Source organism: Cupressus sempervirens, chromosome 11 (assembly GCF_028749045.1).
Source record: "Cupressus sempervirens isolate cs-2001-9-10 chromosome 11, ASM2874904v1, whole genome shotgun sequence".
NCBI lineage: Eukaryota > Viridiplantae > Streptophyta > Pinopsida > Cupressales > Cupressaceae > Cupressus > Cupressus sempervirens.
In genome coordinates, this window is record NC_143128.1 from 547603894 (window position 1) to 547616944 (window position 13051).

Consider the following 13051-nt stretch of genomic DNA (forward strand, 5'->3'; position numbering starts at 1 on the left):
AGAGTCTTACAAATATCTAGAAGCTCCTTACCGTCTCCTCCTTCGTTGATGTTTGCAGGGGTGACTTCACTACATTCTCCAATTCCTTTGGCAGTTTCCCTCAAAAATTCTCTAGTTTCCACTACTAACATCATGAACTATCCATTGAACTTCATTGTAGGAGAGAAAATAGTTTCAAAATCATCTATAAGGATTGCTTTATATGAAGGTTTTTCTCCTATGGTCATTTTATTTGAAGCATGTTTATCACTTTCAACTCTACCATCAACATTTTTATTTCTATATTTGGTTCTTTCTTTCAATAATATTGTCCCATCACTCATACTACCAAGGTCATTTGAGGCCATCTTTGCCTATATGCATTAAATAAAAGCAAACTCAATAACTAGATTCTAGTGGCAAGGCCTAAGAAATGTATGAGGGAAGGGAAAACAAACTGGAAGGAAGGAAAAAAAACACTACCAACAACAAAAAAGAAAAAGTAGGAAGAGATCACATAAAGACTAAAAAGAAGAAAAGAGAAAAAGAGTGGTGCAGAGCCCCAAAATGGTCACTTGGGGGTCACACCATAAAACCAAAAATGCTTCTTCAAATTCCAACTTTTTAAAGTTATTTTCTTATAACTTTAATATTATAAAATTCATCAAGTTATATAGTAATGTTTTTTTTAACCTATCACAATAAATAGAGTAATTTAATTTAGCAATAATTATATATATATATATATATATATATAAGATGTGAGTTATTTTTTATTTATTGGACAAAATTGAGATGAATATATCATATTTATAAGATAAGAATTATTCTTTATTAATGTACACTATATGTTATTAATAAGATTGAAGACAAATCTATTATATTCAATTTTTAATGATTTTACTATAAAAAATCGTTTGTTGATAATAGCTAATCTTATTGGTAAAAGTAAGAAGATTTATCATCTCCCACAATTCATTACAAGATATAAAACTTTTAGTCCTCTGCTCTTCTACTCCACAAACGATCAATAATCAAACTATTCCTCTTCTAACCTATCAAACTATGAAAACCACTAAACATATACATATATATGTCTACTTAAGAAAAAACCTAAATCAAAATATTATTTTTTACAAATAAAATCATTGAAAATAATTTCTACTATTATGCAAAAACTAATTGCATCTCGACAATTGGATATTTAAACCCAACATCATCCTTCCTTAAAACCTACAAAAATCATTTCCATCTTTCCAACAAATATTAGTTCCTTTGAGCATAATTGGAACCATACCTATTGACATTGAGCCTAACTTTGGCAATCAAAATCTTCAAAAAAGATGACCAAAAGGAGCCACTATTCCTAAGCTCATTGCCTCACATTTGTTTCCCTCCTTCCATAATGACTTCTACTTCGACAAGGGACATTTTGTAATATTGCTTCCACACCATCAGGAACAGTTTTCTCCTACCTTTTCAACTCTACCTTCACTCTCTCCCAAGTCATGGAAGCATTCTTTAACACGAGAGGCTTGTCAACCTTTTCCCTCCAATGCAAAAAATACACATATCCAAAGCGTCACTCCTATTCTTCATCTTTGAAGCATTCACATAGATTTGCACCAATCCCCAAAACAACCTAGTCCAAAATAGAATCAATCTCATCAAGAAAATTATGCTCAAATAGAGCATATATATTTCTACTCACCTCTTGGGTGTTACCATTCAGTTCTAAGCCTTGCACCACAAATACTGCAGTCACATCCAAATTCGCATGCCTCTTCACTTTTCTCTCCTGAAATTGAGCACCCAAAACTTCCATCATTGAAAATACCATTTCCTCTATTTTGATATTCAATGGGCCTTTTACACACTTCCTACTTGTACGTTCCTTAAAAGATTTCATTTATTTGTTTGAATTAGTTGAGAAAGAGGCCTCCATTTTCCAAACACACACTACAAACTCATTATGATCCTTACTCAAACCTCACCTTTCTACAAATTTATTGAGAGGTGCATCATAATCAATGATATTTATAGCAATATAATAGCATAGCAATATAATAGCTTGAGATGCACTCCAACTCTTCCTACACACAAGCTATGACATCAAATCCAATCGTTGATATCCACCATCTATTCTTCCAATAGTTAATATGCCACCTTTTTCTTCCCAATTGGTACAAAGCTGTCAAGTCAAAATAATTATTACACTTCCTCCTCCAATAATATACATACACTTCAAGTAAATCAACTAAGAAATATTAAAGCAAAAACTAGTTGTTGACTCTCCTCCTCCAAATTTAGATTTCTAAAATCTTTAAAGATGGTTTCTCCAATATTTAAAAAGGTTGTGGCCCAATTGGCCAACTTTTCCACCACTATATTACTTTCTATGAAAACAATACTTATCTTATACTTTGTAAAATTATTGATCTCACCCATCACTTCATCAATCAAATTTTGGATAAACCAGGTCTAAGATTGCTTTGATTTCAAATCCTCCACATTAATTTTAGAACATCTTTCTAGTTGAATATAATCTTGACCAAGTTTGCAACCTAGTTCAACTTCTAACAAGGTCGCATGTGCTTCAACCACATTATTAGTTCCTTTTTGTAATCTTCTTGTAACCATTACAACCATCTTAACTTTTGAGTTTCTTGCTATTATACCTACACTGAACACCCCCGAGTTACCCTTTAAAAATCTATCAAAATTTATTTTAATCCAACTATACTCAGGTGGAAACCAAACAACTTCTTTCCTACAAGTTCTCTTCTTCAAATAACTTCCACCACCCTCTTTCCATCTCACCCTAATGTTGAGCCAATATTTTTGTATAGCACTATCCCAAAAAGTAAAACCTTGCAAGAATTTAAATGACTCATAGTCATGCTCATGACTTATTTAATAGCTAAATCAATCCTATTTAAAAGATTTTAGATTTGAACTCATCTTGAAATTTCCTCATATTACGCTCCTTCCATATCTCCCAAATAACTATTGATGGACAAATGATCCATATCTTTGACATAGTTGACTTTTGAAAATAAGTAGGTTGACATTGAAATGAACTCCACAACTTATTGGACAGGGGAAAAACCAGATTTAACTTACTTTTTAGCATATCCCAACATACCTGTGTCACTTTCACTTTGGACTAGGAGATGATCCACCTCCTCTACAACCTTTTTATACATTTTACTCATGGTTGGGTCTACAAAATAAAACTTTTTCCTTCTTTCACAAGTCACAAACTTATTCTGAATAGATAACCATGAAAAAATTTAAATCTCCAACATTTTGTAAGCAATCCTTATCCCAACATAGTTCACAAGGTTACTCATCATTAACATCTTCCTCAGTTAGAAGGTGAAGCTTGGTTTAGCAAAATAACTACCACTTTTTGTTGTGCACCAAATAAAATTATCCATGCCTTCTACCAAAGAGACAAACCATTCCTTAAAGATGTTCCTCATTAGGACTTTTTGATCTTCAAATAAATCACAAGAAGAAACATCCAACTAGCACCATTGGTATCCTAATGGTGTAGATCTTCTTTCCATGTAATCCTTGGCCTTTACCCCCCATATTCATTTCAACACTATCATAACTTCTTAAACATTAATGTTACTCAAGAGAACACATCCCCCATTCCAAGAATCCTCCTAGAAGGATGTTGAGCTACCATCTCTAATTTTCCATGATAGGTATCTAATAATAAATGGTCTACAATCTAGGATGAAGTTCCATATTGTTGATCCCTTTGGTGGATCTCTGACAATAAAAATCTTGGTATCCTCTTTTGAGTCTAAATATTTAGCATTTAGAATAAACACCCATAACTAAGAAAGATTTCCATACATATCCTAGACCAACTTAGCACCTAAAGCCTTATTCACCATCTGCCACCTCCTAAGACCTGCTCCTCCATTCTTCTTGGACCTATATATTGAATCCCATGACACTATAGGTAGATTTTCTACATCTTGTGCTCCATTCCAGAATAACTACCTCATTCTTTGATCAATATATTTGAGAAATTTAATAGAAATTTTCAAAAAACTTATTGAGAAAATGGGGATTGCATAAATAATTGATTGCAATAATAAAATTCTACCTACATAGGTCAGTCATCTACCCTTCCAACTCTCCAGCTATTTCACACAACTATCAATCAAATTTTTCCATAGACTAGCTATATTATCCCCTCCAAATAGAGGTATCCTTAGATATTTATTAGGTAGTGAGCCAACCTTCATTACTATTATTCTACAAATATGGTCTTGCAATGGGGAAAAAGTGTTAAAAAATAATAGCTCCAGTTTATTCCAATTAATATACTAGCTAGAAGGTCTATTATACCCCTCTAAAATAGACTTAATAATGTTTTCTTTACACATCGATGCTTCACCCATTAAGTAATTATCATCAACAAACTATATATGTGCTACCTAATCAATACCCCTTGCAATTTTTCGACCTCTCCATTATTCATTCCTCATAGATCTATTAATAGATCGACCCAAGGCTTTAACCATAATAATAAAAATAAAGTGGGATAAGGGATCACCTTACTTGATGGCTATAGAGGTTTCAAGGAAGCCTTGAGGGCTACCATTAACCAATATAGAGAAGTGGGGAGTAGAAATACAACTAAAAGTGCAATCACACCAAGACTTTTCAAAACCAAACCTTTTCCATACTTCCACTAAGAAATTTGTATTACAATTATCATAAGCTTCCTTAATATCTAGCTTAATCATCATCCCTACCTCTTTTTCCATCTTAATTGAATGAATAGCCTCATGAACTACAATGATACCTTCATATATAGACCTTCATGGGGAAAAACCATTTTCCTCACTTGAAATAATGGCATGTAGGACCAGTTTAAGCCTATTAGCAATAAATTTTGAGATAACCTTAGAAACAATATTGCATAGGGAAATAGGCCTAAACTCTTCAAAAGACTCCTTAGCACTATTTTTGGGGATTAAAGAGTGAAAAGTGTTATTAAAATCCTTAAAAATAAAACTACCTTTCCGAAATTCTTCCACAACCTCACAAAGATATCTACCTATGATATGCCACACCTTTGAAAAAATAGAGCCAAAAATCCATAAGGACCCATAGTGTTATCACTCCCTAGGTTAAACCAAGCCTTCTTAACTTCTTTTTCCAAAATTGGATTTAGAAACAACTCACTATGTTCCTTTGTAATGCTGCTAGGGATCACATCCAAGAGCCCATAGTCAGCTTGCTGATCCATTGGCATTTCTGCAAAAATATCAACAAAAAACCTGACAACCTCTTCATTGATCCGATTTGCCTCTATCATCATAATACCCTCGTTGTTTTAAATATAGAAGATCTTATTAATTTCCCTTCTATCTTTGATTGAGTTATGAAATAACTTAGTATTACGGTCCCCCTCTCTCAACCATAATTCCCTAGTTTTTTGCCTCCAAAAGGTTTCATTCTTCTATAAAACCTCATTATAAACCTTTTTCAGTTCTTTCTCTTGGTTAAAGGTAATATCACCCATACCCCTAATGCATGATCTTCTCTTATAGATGTGTCAAATCCTTTTCTAGTTTAAACTTTTAATCAAAAATGGTTTTAAAGACCACCCTATTCTTGATTTTTAACTGCTCTTTTAGAAATTAAAGCTTCTTAAAATATCTAACAACATGATTTTCTGAACATCTAGGTGTTATCTCCCACTAGTTCTTAATCAAATCCATAAAACCCACCTCTCTCAACCATATTTTTTCAAACCTAAAAGGAGCTCTTTCAGGCGCAATGCCATTCAAAATCATTAAGTAAATGAGGAAATGACCAGATCTTGTTATTGGCATAAGCGCAGTTTGACACAAGCAGTTTGAATCCAACTAGTCACCCTTGAACAAAAATCTATCTAAATTTTTTATCAATACCTTGTTTGATCAAACATTGCTTGTTTGAGGCATTGCATCCTTTGACATTCCATGAAAGGAGCTTTATTTCTTCTAGAAACTTCAATGAAAAATAACTTTTAGAATTTTAATAATTGAAAAATATTACAATATTAAAATAGTATATTGAATATATTAATTTTTAATATATAGTGATTAATACAATATTTGTTTATATTTCTCTAACTAACATTTATATTTATCTTCACTAACATATATGTGTATATACTTAGGAGATTCATTTAATCTATATTAAATTTTTTATTATCAATCATTTCCATTTCTTTTTTTATTTCTTATTATTTTAATTAAATATAAAAAAAGAGAATGAGGGACAACATAAGAACACTAAGATGATAATGACAATAATATAAATATAAATTAATTTATATTGTTTAAAAAATAAGGAATACACATTTTTTAATAATAATTTTTTTTTTCATTTTTTAAAATTATGAAAATGAGAGAACTCTCATAAATTATATTATAAATTCATTAATAATGTAATTAAGACTATACAAATTTTAAAAAAAATTCAAGATATGTCTATATTAATATTTATTAAAATAAATAGGCAAGAGCCTACAATACAACGATAACTCGTGAGCCTCTCATGTGGGAGATCTTGGTTTTGAATTCACTTAACACATTTAAATAATTAATTACAATAAATAACAATAATTAATCTTGGCTTTAGTTGTTTATCGATTAATTTTTTATTATTAAAATAAATGTGTTGAAATGATATACATAATAAATTGAAATTTTAGTTTTAAAAAAGATAATGATATTTTTAAATATTATATACAAGTAATATAATAAATAATAAATAATAATTATTAGATAAATAATTTCAAATGAAATAATATAATCTTTCACCTTCAATTTTCAAATAAAAAAATGCTAATATATAATTTTTACTTGGCAAACTCCTTTGAAAGAGAAGTAGGAAAAAACATAAATATCAATAATATAAAACTGGACAAGTGAAGATTTCTTATCATTGTAATTTTTCAGAAAATGAGAAAGTCACACATATTCTTGACACACAACATGAAGTACAATCCATTTATGCATGGTTATATTTGTCATGTGATGACATGTAAAGTAGTTAATGAACCTGATGCAAGTATGTTGTACTATAGTAGGTGCCTTTTAGATCCTGTTACAAAGCTCGCAAAATTCATGGTGGTACTTTTTCTTCAGTGAAAGAGCTTTTGGCCTTCTCTTACAGGCATGGATTGATGATAGATCTTGCACCAACACTTCTTCTTTGGAGGAATCTTAGTTATCTTAAGATAATATTCTTAAATTTACTTTGACTCCCTAAATATTTTGACGGTTTCCAAACATTGAAAACATTATACTATCTAAATAATCTCACAATGAGTGGCATAAGAATCAATCAATTCTTGTAGGCTTATCCAAACCTTTATAATTTGGCCACGTACAGTTGCAAGAGGTAATCTAAGTTTAATCTACAAGTTATCAACCTCTCATACTTGTATTTGGGATTTTGAGCCTCTATTTTATCATTTATACTTATTGCCCCAAACCTAGTAGGAACAATGTTGATAAACCTTGAGCCCTATAAAGATGTTGCATTGCTAGATAATTCAATAACTAAGCAACATATTAAAATTTTCAGCATTTCAAATTATAAATCTAGCAGTGCACATCTTTGTAGTCTTGTTGTAATGAACAATCTTCCATACATCAAAATCTTGGCAATTCATGAGCATTGTTTATACATTAGTATTCTACTTTATCTTTTGGTCTCTATAAATCTTTGGAATGTACCATTTTAAAAATGAGCTCACACATAATTTTAATTTGATGCAAGGGATGACCTCAACCATTATTCTTGTGGAGTCCAAACTTCTAAATCTCGCAAAGGTTTGACTACACATAGGCCCTAGAAAGATCAAAGAACAACTCAATTTTATGTTCTTTATAGCCCACAATAATCCAATGGTCAAGATAAAGGTTTTCTAACCCACACATTGTAGACTCACTAGTGATGAAAATGAGTTGGGGGGTGAATCAGTATATTTCCAATAATTTCAACAAACTTCTTCAATCCTACCTTACACTAGTCTGTTGAAATACATAACTATAAATTAACTAGTCAAGATTAAGTACAATTAATTAAAACAAGAGTAGCATCACATAACACACAAATTTATATCATGGAAACCTAACTAGGGTGAATACCATGATATATGAGATTATCCTAAAAAATATTGCACTCTTGTGAAGTGCGCCCAATCAAGCTTTGTGAAAAGATTACAAGGATAGTGTAAAGTGTCACCTGATTAAGGGATTTTGAATATGATTGTGAGAGACTTGCCCAGTTAAGAGAATCTTTGTCAAAGGACTTGAGACACAAAATAATGTATCACCCTATTAGGGATTTGATACAAAGAACTTGTTAGAGTCCGCCCTTAATGGGATTTCTTGTTATAGTAATTAGAAATCAATAGATATATTTATCTAAATTGAATAATAAATTTTTTTAGCTTGATATAGATCACTTTAATGCTCCTTGGACCTGTCTAAAACTTTCTCTATTATCATTTAGCTCTGTAACTCAGTCATGATTGCTAATGTACTTGTCTCTAATGGCTGCAACACTTTACCCTTTTACTCTTCTCTTCTCTCTTTCTCATTTTATTTTCTTTGAGATTACACACAACTCATCTCTCTAGGTTTTTTCTTATCAATCTACAACCTAACCCTCTTTGTTTGAAATAAAATTATTTTATATGATCCTTTATCACTTGGCTACAATCCATACTTTGATAATTCACAATTTGAATTCATCACCCTATGCATAGAATGTACTCATATCACTTTCATGCATCATTCTTTTCAAATGTACCTGATACAAATAGAAGTCAAATATGTTCTATGACTTCAATAGATTGACCATTTGAAAATAACTCAAATTTGACTTCTTTTGTCTCTCATTAATGTGATGATTACTAACTATATTAAATATAATGTCAAGCATGATCCACCTACTTCATAACATGTTAGTCACATGTATCTTGATTATGTAAATCATGTAGCTTCCTTAGCTTAAACCTATATTCATGATCACTAGTCACTTCATCATTCATCCTTCTTAACTTCTTGCAACTTGTTCTTGCATACTTAGCCCAATTTGTCAATGTGTGAATGTCCTATGACTTCTTTTTCTTATCATAAAGTTGTTAGTCTCTAGTCACCTGTAGACAAGAGATACACTTATGCACAACACACTACCTCACTTGTCATAACCTTTTACCAATTGATACTATGCCTTAGTCTTTGACATAAATGACAACCAACTCATATCTATTCACAATGGTAAGCTACAGAGGTCATGTTCCCTAGTCATTTTGATAGTTATGCCAACAATCTCCCCCTTTGGCATTGATGGTAACACTGAGCACTTTCAACACTTGTATGTTAATAAGTATCCCTTTCCACATTTTTAGTTGACTACTTCATACTTAGAAAATAAATTCATGACTTTACCTTGTTATTTTCTTGATCCACATCTCCCCCTGGGTGATTCATCTTACTTCAAGTTCATTGTTTTTCATTTTTGCAATGCTTATCTTTGTGCTCATTGACTTGTTTTGTATTATCCTTGCTTTCTTCTCCCCTTAGTTCACTCAGGTTCCTCTTCTTCTTCTTTTCTAGTAAGTCATTCTCATCTTGTTAAGCATCACTTGCTTAACTTCTCCCCTTCACTATCTTATGCTTCCTCTATCTTATTCATCCTCTTTTTCCCTTTCCTAGCACTTTATTCCTTCCTTACTTCTCCCCCTTTTACAACAATGCCAAAGATACATATTTTGTCTCAGTGACTACTCCCTCTATGGAGTAGTTCCACCTTTTTCATCAATCTATTTTATGATTAGACATTGGAGATTATAGATTGATGCCTAACCATTTTTTCTACTTTAGGCTTGATGGGAGTAATATCCCTAACTTTTCTCTATGATACTCCAAGGCATCCTTCTAAAGAGTTTTCATGAATATGTTTGCAAGGTGTTCTTTAACTGATACATATTCCAACCTTACCGCTTTCTCCTATACTTGCTCTCTGAGAAAATAATATTTGATCGACATGTGCTTTATCTTAGAGTGCATTGTAAAGTTTCTGCAAATTTTGTAAAAATTAGTCTAAGTTACTTCTTGTATTAATGTTGAAGATGAATCTTAATATATTGATCTATATAGGAAGTATAATAGTAAGTATTATTATACTATGAATTTTTGTATATTTAAGCAACTTGCATAAGGCAATGTTATAGAGAAGCAAACTTATCAGTTTTTGTGTGTTCTCTATCCTCACACTTGTCTTATAGTTATAGGGTGACCAAAGAGCATGTCCCTTCAAGGGACATGACCCTATCTAGGTCAACCCTTGCATGTCTTCTAAAAATCAGTGCCTAGCTTAGGAAAATGCTTAGTTAGGGTTTAACTAAGTTCAAGATTTAACTTAAACAATTATGCTAAGTGAGATGTCAATGTTTGACTAAAGATTAAGCATGTTCATATCCGAATGGTCTGTATCATTAGACTAGGATAATTTCAAAGTTATAGAATTAACACTTCCTCTTAACTTGATAAACATAATGAGAGATAACATATCGAGCATCATCAATGGAAGATGAATAAGCTTAGATTGATACTCTATATCTTTTTGAATCTTTTAAGTATGTGGTATCATTAGAACACATGATACTATGTCATATTACTATACCTGTGATATGAATTACCACTGATACTATTGATAACAATATTGTAAAGAATACAAGATATAAGATACAATTTGAAGAATACTTAGTTCTTCATTTATCTAGGTTGTGACTCATAGGTACTGGCATTCCTATATCACAACATGATCCTGAGTTAATATCTACTAGCACATAGGATAAACTATGGAGAATAATAAAATTCTTCCACTATCCAAGTTGTGACTCATAGGCATAGATATGTCTACATCACAAATGATCTTCAACTCATCTAGATCTGATCGTACTTCTCTACTATTCATTACATTATCTAAGAGATCATCATCTCTCATAATGTCTTTTATACAAGTGTTCATTATCTCAGAGATCATCACCTCTTAAATAATGAATACAAATGGTGTAGCCCATAATAGTCAATAGCCTGACAATAAAAAATACAAAATGTTTTATAATTCGACCATACCAAGTCTTTTCTTGAAGTGATATATCTTCATGAGAGAGAGAGAGGTTTGGTAAGAATATCTACTGTCTAATCTATAGTACAAAATGTATTCTAATTTTATAGTATTCCTTTCTATCATATCTCTAACATAATGGTAAGGAATTTTAATATGCTTGGACCTTCCATGAAAGCTGGATTCACAAAAAGCTTAATGGAACTTTGATTATCAAAATGAATAATCGTGGGACTCATGGCTTGACCAAATAATCCTACAAGTAACTTTCTAAGCCAAACTACTTCCCGAGAGGCCATTGTTGCTGCAATGTATTTGGCTTCTGTGGAACTTTGTGCTACTGATGATTGCTTTCTACATATCCATAATATCATTGCTAATTCTAAACTAAAACAACATCTAGAAGTACCTTTTCTATCCTTAACACTTCCACCCCAATCTAAGTCTGTGAATCCATGTAAATCCAAGTCAACTTTCTCATATTTAAGCCTAAGGTTAATAGTGCCTTGTAAATATCTCATACAGTGTTTGACTCCAACTAGGTGAGTCTCCTTTGGCTCACACATAAACTAACTTAAAGTGTCAAAAACATAGCAAATATCGGGTCTTGTATTTACCAAGTACACAAGGGACTTAATCATCTATTTGTAGAGAGTAGAATTTGTGGAAGGTGATTTTGTTGCTGCTTCCTTAAGTTTATGTAGATTCGTCTCCATTAGAGAAGACATAGACCTATAGTTCCACATTCCAAATCTCTTCAAGATATCTAATGTATACTTACCTTTATTAAGTATGATGTTCTCAGAATTCTGCCATATTTCCAGTCCTAGGAAGTAATGAAGGAGTCCTAAATCTTTCATTTTGAATTCTCTAATTAGAACTATCTTGCATTGATCTGTAAGATGATCATCACCTTTTATCACTAAATCATCAACATATAGTATCAAAATTACCATATCATCTTTATCCCATTTATAATATAGATTTGGATTGGCTTAATTCTTAGAGAATCATAAGTTGGTGAGATACTTATCAATTCTTTCATACCAAGCCCTTGGAGCCTGTTTAAGCCCGTATAGAGCTTTTTTAAGCCTATAAACAAAAAAATAAGAGTTATGCAATTCAAAGCCTTTTGATTGCTCCAAATATACCTCTTTTGTAGTATTTCAATTCAAAAATGTTGTTTTTACATCTATCTAATGTACTTTCCATCCCTTTGATGCTACAATAGCTAGGATTGCTCTTACAGAGGTGTATCTAGAAACATGAACAAAGGTTTCTTCATAATCAATTCCTTCTTTCTGAGAGAATCCCTTGGTTACAAATATAGCTTTATATTTTTCAATGTCACCATCAACAACATGCTTGATTTTAAATATCCACTTAGAAGAAACAATAGATTTTCCTTTAGGTCTAGGGACAATTTCCCAAACATCATTCTTAATGATGGATTGGTATTATTCCATCATAACAACCTTCCAAGTTGCATGTTTAATAACATCTAAAACATTGGTTGGTTTTGATTCAGATAAATCACTCATGTTTTCTACATAACCAAAAATACTTTTGGGTCTTTTTCTTTCTCTAAAGGTTCTAGATGGTGCAATGAAGTCTTGTGCTTCCTCTACTATCTTAATGGCCAAAAGTGGTATTTTCTTTGGATTTTGAGTTTCGTCAAGATTAAGATTTTGAAATTCATTTTCAATTTCTTCAATGTTCTCCCTCTAAAACTTAGATTCAATATTTTCTTCAAAACTAAGTAAGGGAGAGGGATCTTCATAATTTAGGGCTCTTTTGAATGCTAAATCTTCTTTAAATGTTACATCCCTACTAAGATCAATATTTTTTTGGCCAGGTATGGAAATCCTATATGCTTTAGATGTTTCACTGTACCTAACAAAAA